The 8,362-nt window shown below is 48.8% G+C and overlaps 1 pseudogene; it reads right to left on the bottom strand.

The window, feature by feature from the left end:
• Positions 1-2,011: 2,011 nt before the first annotated feature.
• On the bottom strand, positions 2,012-4,018 carry LOC109760006 (uncharacterized; annotated as a pseudogene).
• Between the last annotated feature and the right edge of the window lie 4,344 nt (positions 4,019-8,362).

Here is an 8,362-nt window from a genome sequence, read left to right as displayed (position 1 = left end):
AATTTACTGTTCATGCAAGGGTAGATGCACCTGAGCACCAAAACGATGTCCTCAATAAGCCATTTCTTTAGTTTTATCAAATGTCCCGACTTCTCGAGAATATGAATTTAGATCACCCAAACTACTGAACTAAACTAAGAGTTGATCAGACTGAAGACATGTTGACAAGAGTTGGCACCTCAACTCTCGGGGCACCGGTCAATCTCGGTCGATGACTCCAGTAGCAAACTTTTACATCGCGCCACCTCCTAGATTGTAAAGGATGTACCATTGCCAACCAACTATTAACATATATATATATATATATATATATATATATATATATATATATATATATATATATATATTCATTCTTCCCTAGAATAAAATCAGTTCTTTTTGCATCGTTTTTGAAAATTTACTGCAACAAATTTGTTTAACTAGGTCGTTGTGTTGATCTTAGTTCCACACCTTAAAGCCCCCATGGTGTAAGAATATTGTAGGAATCCGGTATGACCAATGTAATTTATCATGTGATTTAATTAAAACAATTACCATAAATAGTTGCTAAAAATAAAAGTCCGGAATCCTTTAATTCCTCTTTTCTCCTGCCATTAATCATATAAGTACGATGTACGTGTGTGCAAGTAAATATACCTGTCAATATATACACTGTGATGGTTATACAATGATTGTTGACAGAGAAAAATGGCTGAAGCAAGAAAAAGATTCAGGCACCTATCACATAGGTGCTCCCATGTTTAAATACAGATCTAAATATTTGCACTTTAGACCAGGTGCCAAGTTTATGTACAAATGATATATGTAAAAACCACAAGTTAAATACGTACTATCTTCGTCTCAAGATATAAAACGTTTTTGTAGGCCAGTTTAGCCTATAAAATGTTTTATATGGTTTTTATCATTTATGCCATTAGTTGTGTCCCACTACTCACTTTTGCCACTAGGGATTTTAACTGCTCAAAAATGCCATTAGACATCATTGTTGCCCGCTCAAAGCTCGTTTACCATGTCCTATTACCAAAATACACATGGACCCACATGGCAGTTCTTCCTTTATCTTACTACCGTAAAGTGTGGTCCCACTCGATCTCCAACATTGTTCTTATTTTCCTATAATTTTTTCGCTTGCTTACTCATATCAAATGCGGCCAAACTTATCATTGTGAGATAGAGAAAGCTGACATGAGGGTCTACAGGTATTTTTGTCATATAACTTGGTCAACAGGTTTGACCTGATAGTAACAGTGTCTAATGGCATTTTTAAGCAAAGATCTAACAAAATGATGGCATTTTTTAGGTGCCTAATGGCATTTTGGAGCAAGCATCTTACTGAGCGATGGCACTTTTGAGCAGCTGTAGTTTTTAATGGCAAAACTGAGTAGTGAGACACACCTAATGACATAAACGATAAAAATCCTTTATTTTAAGACAATGGTAGTAGTAAATAGAAAGTCACTTTGCAGGACGAGCTTTAGTGAGCCCTATATTTGAATAGTGCCAAAATTGTATTCTGAAGTTTTAAAGAAATATGAAAACAATTCAAGTTGTTTATATGGATGTATATTACACATATGCAAATTATGCTGAAATAAATAATCATGTGAGTGACACAAAAATAACAAAATCATGATTTTGAAAAAAAAACAGTGCATGTATTCACTATTTAAAAATTACCATTTCATGATTTTTGTATAGCTCACGTGCTTACTTATTTCATCAACCAATTTTACACATCCCCCGCAAAAAAAAACAAATTTTACACATGTGTAATATAGTACATCCATATGTTCATGTGGAATTCTTTTTAGATTTTTCTAAAACTTTAAATGTGATTTTCAAACTATTTAAAATAAGGTTCTCCATTGCACCCGGGCTCCAAAAATCCAGTCTCTGCTGAACACACATCAAGCAAAATATTTTTGTTTCATTTGCCCACGGTGCTCGATTGTCTCCTGAGCATGGAACAACAAAGCCACACAGCAATGGCTGCTGCATTGTGTATCTGACGAAACTGCGGCTACAAAATTTGGTGATCTCCCGGATTGAATCGTTCTGCGTTACTCGATTGCATAGAGGAGGAAAACGATCAACGAGCAATGTGATTTCCCAAAAAATAAGACGATCAACGAGCTACTCAAGCGGCACGACCAGCCGGAGCGTGACGGCCTCGCCAGCGCTGGTACCCCTCCAGCGCGAGCTCCGCGCGCCGCCGGGCGTTCTCTTCGGATGCCAGAAGCTCCTGCACCGCCGTCGCTGCCTTGGCGCTCTCCAGCTCCGCCTCCGCCGCGGCGAGCTTGGCCTTCGCCTTCACCAGCCCCGCCTCCACGACCCGGTTCGCCGCGGCGAGTTCGGCGTTCGCCTTAGCTGTCTCTGTCTCCGTGGCACGCTTCGCGGAGGTCAGCTCGACCTTCGCCTTCACCGCCTCCGCCACGGCCGCGGCGAGTTCGGCCTTCATCTTCACCGCCTCGGCCTCTGCCGCTCGCTTGGCCGCGGCGAGCTCGGCCTTCGTCTTCGCCACCTCCGCCTCCGCCGTTCGCTTGGCCGCGGCGACCTCGGACTTAGCCTTCTCCCGCTCCGCGTCCGCCGCTCTCTTTGCCGCGGCGAGCTCGTTCTTGGCCTCCTCGAGCTGCTCCCGCAGCGCCGCAGCCTCGCGCTCGCTGGCGACCAGCTTCTGCTCCAGCTCGAGCGCGTAGTTCGCAGCCTGAACACAAAAAAGATGATCTCCCGACAAGAACTTACCAATCGAACGACTTCCCATGGCATTTGCTGGCAATACCTGCCGAATCGCTGCGTCGTCGGAAGGCTCGTTCGCCGCAAACGCGCGCTCCAGCGGCTGCGCGTCGGCGCCATGCAGGTGCAGCAGCTCCCGTGCAGCCTTCATGGTATCTCCGCCATGCCTGCTGGAGAAATGCTGTGGCGGTGGCGAGCGCACGCTGGACAGCACTCAAAGAGGCGAAACCTCCACCCCACCGTTGGCCTCCTCCCAAGTCCTCTTCTTCGCCGACGCCGACGCTTGCGCGGCCGCCTTCTCCGCCTCCTCCCCGCTTGTGTCATGGACGGAGGGACCCGTACCTAGATAGCACGCAACACCATCGTGAGGGCTCGATGAAACAGGGGAATCAGAGGGATTTGGAACATTAAGTCATACGAGTTGAGGAAGGCGGCGGCGCCGGCGGGGAGGATGCTGTGGTTATCATGGCGGCAGCAAGGTTGGTGTTGCGGAGGCTCCGCCGCCGCCGTGGGCACGTAGCAGGGAGCAGGTTCCTGAGATCAACAGCGGCGCCACCGTGAGCACTAAGCAGCTTCAGCATCGACTGGCTTTCCTCAACAGTGAGCACCACTTGCCGAAGCCGGGTTGCTGGAGGAGCGGTTGGACCGCTCGCGCCACTCCATGGCGCAGGGCCACGGCTCCGGCGACGAGAGGAAGAAGAACTCGTGTTTCCACTTGATGGAGTTGGCATCCGGCTTCGGCAAACCCCTGAAGCGCAAGCCGGAGCTGTCCCGCCTGGACCGGAATGAGTACCAGCCTTTCTCGTGCTCCTGGCAGAGGCTGCACATCACAAAGAAACGCCGGAACACCGGCGGAGCGGCAGGCCACCATGAAGCCCGCCATGGTGCGCCACCCGTTGGGCGTGAGCTGCGCCGGCGCGATGCCGAAGTGGGCGAGCACCTCGCTGAAGAAGCGGTGCAGCGGGACGCGCATCCCGGCCTTCAGCGCCCTCGCGTACACGCAGATGGCCCCCGGCGGCGGCGTTGAGTTCGCGCGCAGGTCGCCGGCGGGGCGCGCGGTGAACTCCTTGGGTACGCCGTACTTCTCGCAGAGCGCGTCGATCTCGTGCTGGGTGCGCAGGGACGAGACGAAGGCCTCGGCGTCCGTGTCCCTCGACGGCACGGCGGCGTAGGGGGAGAGGAGGTTGGCTGCGGTGACGACGCCAAGCTCCGGGTTGACGGAGGAGGAGGTAGGCATGGTGCGCGCCGTTGCTGCTGCCAGACGGCGGCGTCTCCTCCGTTCCTGCCCTGTCCTGCAGACTGAAACGACACCTTTTGACTCTTTCTTGACCAAGAATCTTTCAGCCTTGAGGCCGATTTGGGCTTCGTTGGCTGGTCTCCAAAGAAAAAGATGAGACAAACGGAAGTGGAGTTTCTCGAAGCTTGGATGAAGAGTAAAATCAAAAAAATCAAAATATATATAATATTGTTTTCGTTCTTTTTTGAATTTGTTTGCTATTTTTTGAATTTATTATTCATCGGTCAAACTTGGTCAGCATACTCACAATCTAGTTTTGGACCAAAGTTATCTGGTTTTAAGACTTGAAGGACCAAATGTGTACAAAAAATCCCATGGGATCGAGTCTATACTTTTGAGGAACTTGAGGGACCAAAAAGTAAGTATTAAAAATCACATTCATTCAAAATATTAAACGACATACATCACACAAGCTAGGGCATGAGCTATGGAGGCTACACCGTCGTGCTCCGCCTCGCTGATCCACGCAGTAGTTAAAATCGCACGACGCAATAATTTTCACCCAACCTACCCAATGCATCCATGGCCTCACCGCATCTTTTGTCACGAAGCCGCCGATCCCTTTTCTCCTGCCTCGCCCGTCGCCACGCATGAGTTGAGTTGGCGAGAGCAAAAAAGAACGGAAAGCGAGGACCAGACAGAGTGGTGCAGTCTGGCAGAAGAAGTTGGTCTTTGTATGATGTATCTTTTTTGAAGGAACAGAACTGCCTGCCTTTGGTTGCACTGTTGCAGAGAAGCAAAAGAAAACCTGACGAAAGCTGTTTTCTTTCTGCACCGACCGAAAGATCGGCAGCGGAGTATCCTCGTTGCGCTGTTGCGCATGGACTCGAAAACATACGAGAATCACTGCGTTGCATTTTACTCTAGTACAGTGCTTTTGATCCAATACGGTGCTGGTCTACGAGGCATGGAGCGGGCGAGAGAGCGGAAACAAAAGAGAAGAAAGCAGCCGTGGTGCATCAGACTCAGGCGGAGACAAAAGACTTTCTTCCAACGACTGACCTTGTTGGATAGGATAGGAGACACGAGCGAGGACTCTCCTTCCTGTGCGTGCGTGCATGTGGCCGTCCACACACCAACAGATGGGAGCGCCCGGCGCACGGGTATATCAAGGCCGCCGTATCCGTCTTCTTGTGGATAAAAACAAAAACAATCGAGTAAATCATAATTCTTGCCTATGTTTTTTTTTGAGATTAACAGTACTTCATTGATTACTGAACATCACAGCAGAGATCGTCCCTGATACAATCCGGAACCACACCAAGATAAAAAAAGATTAACAGAATGCTCACAACTACGAGCTAGTTTGTGTACCGCTACATTCATACCACGCCTGACATGTAAGAAAGAACATCGAGTAAACCCAGACGCAAGAGACTTGATGTCCGAGACAACAGTGCCCACTCTTGATCGATCTTGAGCCGTAGACTTGATTTTGTTCACCATGGAAAGGCAGTCAGATGCCAAAACAATTGACAAACAGCCTTCAGATCGACAAACCTCAAGAGCACGCCGGATGGCAAGTGCCTCAGCCAACGCCGGTTCAGAGAAGCCCTGAAGCTGCTCATTGCCAGCAAACATGCACTTCCCAAGATGATTCCTAGCCACAAAGCCCATGCCCATCCGTCGGATAGAAGGAAACAGCGCTGCATCAACATTCACAGCCACCACACCAGCAGGTGGCGGAGTCCAAATAAGAGTTGAAGAAGAAGACTCACGCCTGGGACTAGGTTTAGGCTTAGAACAATGCTGCAACACCATACAGACATAGGCACGAACTTTTAAAGCAGTTCTAGCAGGATGCACATCGGTACCATTATTACGTATCTCATTTCTAGCTTCCCAGATATGCCATAGAGTGATAGCCACAACAGTAGCTTGGAGCTTCGAAGCATGAGCCAGGAAATCGAACATCCATTGACGGCCATTAACCATGTCTTTTCTACACAGCCTGACACTGAACTCCTCTTTAACCCCTTTCCAAACGGAACGGGTGAAGGGACACAGCAGGAAGAGATGCCCCACACGCTCCGTCCGGTTGCAGAAAAAACAGCCATCATCAGCTGGAATGTGACGCCTCACCAGCTGGAAACCTGTAGGCAAACAATCATGCACGAAACGCCACAAAACAATCTTCATTTTGTTTGGACAATTGACTGACCAAAGGGCCTTCCACTCCTTTTCTTGCACCTGAATATTGGAAGCCAGACCCTTGCCCTTTTCACTTGTAGAGGAGAAGAAGTTCTCACTACGAGTAAGATTATAGCCAGACTTAACCGAGTAGGTGCCAAGCTTGTCATGAGGCCACGACAGGAAGTCATCTCCCCCAAACCGACTTATGGGAACTTGCAGAATTTGTTCCGCAATAGGATCAGCAAAGAAGCTTCGCACAAGGTTTTCGTCCCAAGTCACCAATGACTCGGCCAACAAGAACTGAACTGAAGTTTCAGCCGAAATAGGGAGAATCGAGTTGAAAGTTCCAGGAGGGAAACCTGGAATCCAGTTGTCTTCCATAACTTTGATCCGGGTGCCATTTCCTACACCCCACCGAGCTCCCTTCTGAATCAGTTGACGCCCAAAAAGCTAACTTCGCCAGGTGAAGGAAGATGATCTTGGCTTGGTGGCAGTCCAAAAATCCCCATCAGGGAAGTAGCGTCCCTTTAAGATCCTCGAACACAAAGAGTCGGGTTCGGTCAGGAGACGCCAACACTGACGCGCAAGCATCACCTGATTGAAAAGTACCAAGTCGCGGAAGCCCATTCCACCGAGGAACTTTGGGGTAGAAAGCCACGCCCAAGAACGCCAATGCATTTTTTGACGGCCGTCTTCGACACCCCACCAGTGGTTGGCGATGTAGGTCTTCATTTGCTCACAAATGGAGATATGCAATTGGAAGCAACTCATCACATAGTTAGGGATGGCATGTGCCACAGATTTCAGAAAAATTTCCTTTCCAGCCCGCGACATCGGCCTATCATTGCAGCCGTTGATCCTCTTCCAAACCCGGCCTGGTAAGAAAACGAAGGAGTTGGTGGCTGCATGACCAATCTCAGTGGGCATACCGAGATAAGAGTCGTGGAGAATTTCATTGTCTACCCCAAGGCACCCCTTTACAGTTCCCTTGACACCATTAGGGCAGTGATTCCCAAAGAAGATCGAAGACTTTAGCAAGTTGATCCTCTGCCCAGAGGCCTCACAATATTGATGGAGAGTAGAATTCAGAGCCTCAACACTTCTGTTATCACTGCGTGCGAAGAAGATGTTGTCATCTGCAAAAAGCAAGTGAGATATAGGAGGGCCTTGCATACCATTTCGAATCCCTTGTAGCTCGCCAAGGCTCTCCCTCCTTTACAGTAATCCAGACAAACCTTCCGTACATAGCAAGAACAGGTATTGGCTGATGGGGTCTCCTTGGCGAAGCCCCCTGGACGGCACCACAGCAGAAGTGAGTTCACCATTCACCTTCACTGCATATCTAGCCGAGGTAACGCAGCGCATCACAGTTTGTATCCAAGGAGGAGCAAAACCCAACTTCTGAAGGCACCCATGGAGGTATGCCCATTCGATGCGGTCATACGCCTTCATCATATCCACTTTGAGAGCAAAGAAAGGCCTCTTGGAATGTTGTTTCCAAACAGTGTGCAAACATTCGTAAGCAACAAGCACGCTGTCCGTGATCAAGCGGCCCGGCACGAAAGCACTCTGAAACTCCGAGACAATGTCATTCAGAAAAACCTTCAGCCTATTAGCAAGAACTTTAGATGCAAGTTTGTACAAGACATTGCACAGGCTGATGGGGCGAAATTTAGAGAGGTGTTGGGCATTTTTAACCTTTGGGATTAAGACAATGATTGAGTTGCAAAGCCCTTCTGGTAAAGCCTCGCCACTCAGGAAAGAGCGAATTGCATCGCAAATATCATGCTGGATCAGATCCCAGAGAGTTTGATAGAACATGGCCATCCATCTGGCCCAGGGGCCTTTGTAGGTCCCATTTGGAAGAGAGCTACCCTGATCTCCTCATTACTATATGGCTTGCACAACTCAGCGTTCATGTTGTCATCCACCTTCCTCGGGATAGCATCCAACACCCTATCCATAGAGGTGCAGTCCTCAGCAGAGAAGAGATCCTCATAAAAATCATGTACCATCTCTTTCAACCCGTCCTGAGAAACACACTTGGAGCCGTCCTCCCGCACAAGAGCCTTGATACGGTTGGTGCGCTGTCGTGCAGAGGCCCGGGCGTGGAAGAACTCTGTATTGCGGTCTCCTGCACAGAGCCAATCGATCCGAGACCGTTGTCGTGCCATGATTTCCTCACGCTCAAACAATTCA

The sequence above is a fragment of the Aegilops tauschii genome, chromosome 7 (genome assembly GCF_002575655.3).
Source record: "Aegilops tauschii subsp. strangulata cultivar AL8/78 chromosome 7, Aet v6.0, whole genome shotgun sequence".
NCBI classification, from domain to species: Eukaryota; Viridiplantae; Streptophyta; class Magnoliopsida; order Poales; family Poaceae; genus Aegilops; species Aegilops tauschii.
The sequence above is the reverse complement of the archived record's forward strand: the minus strand, read 5'-3'. Positions and strand labels throughout refer to the sequence as shown.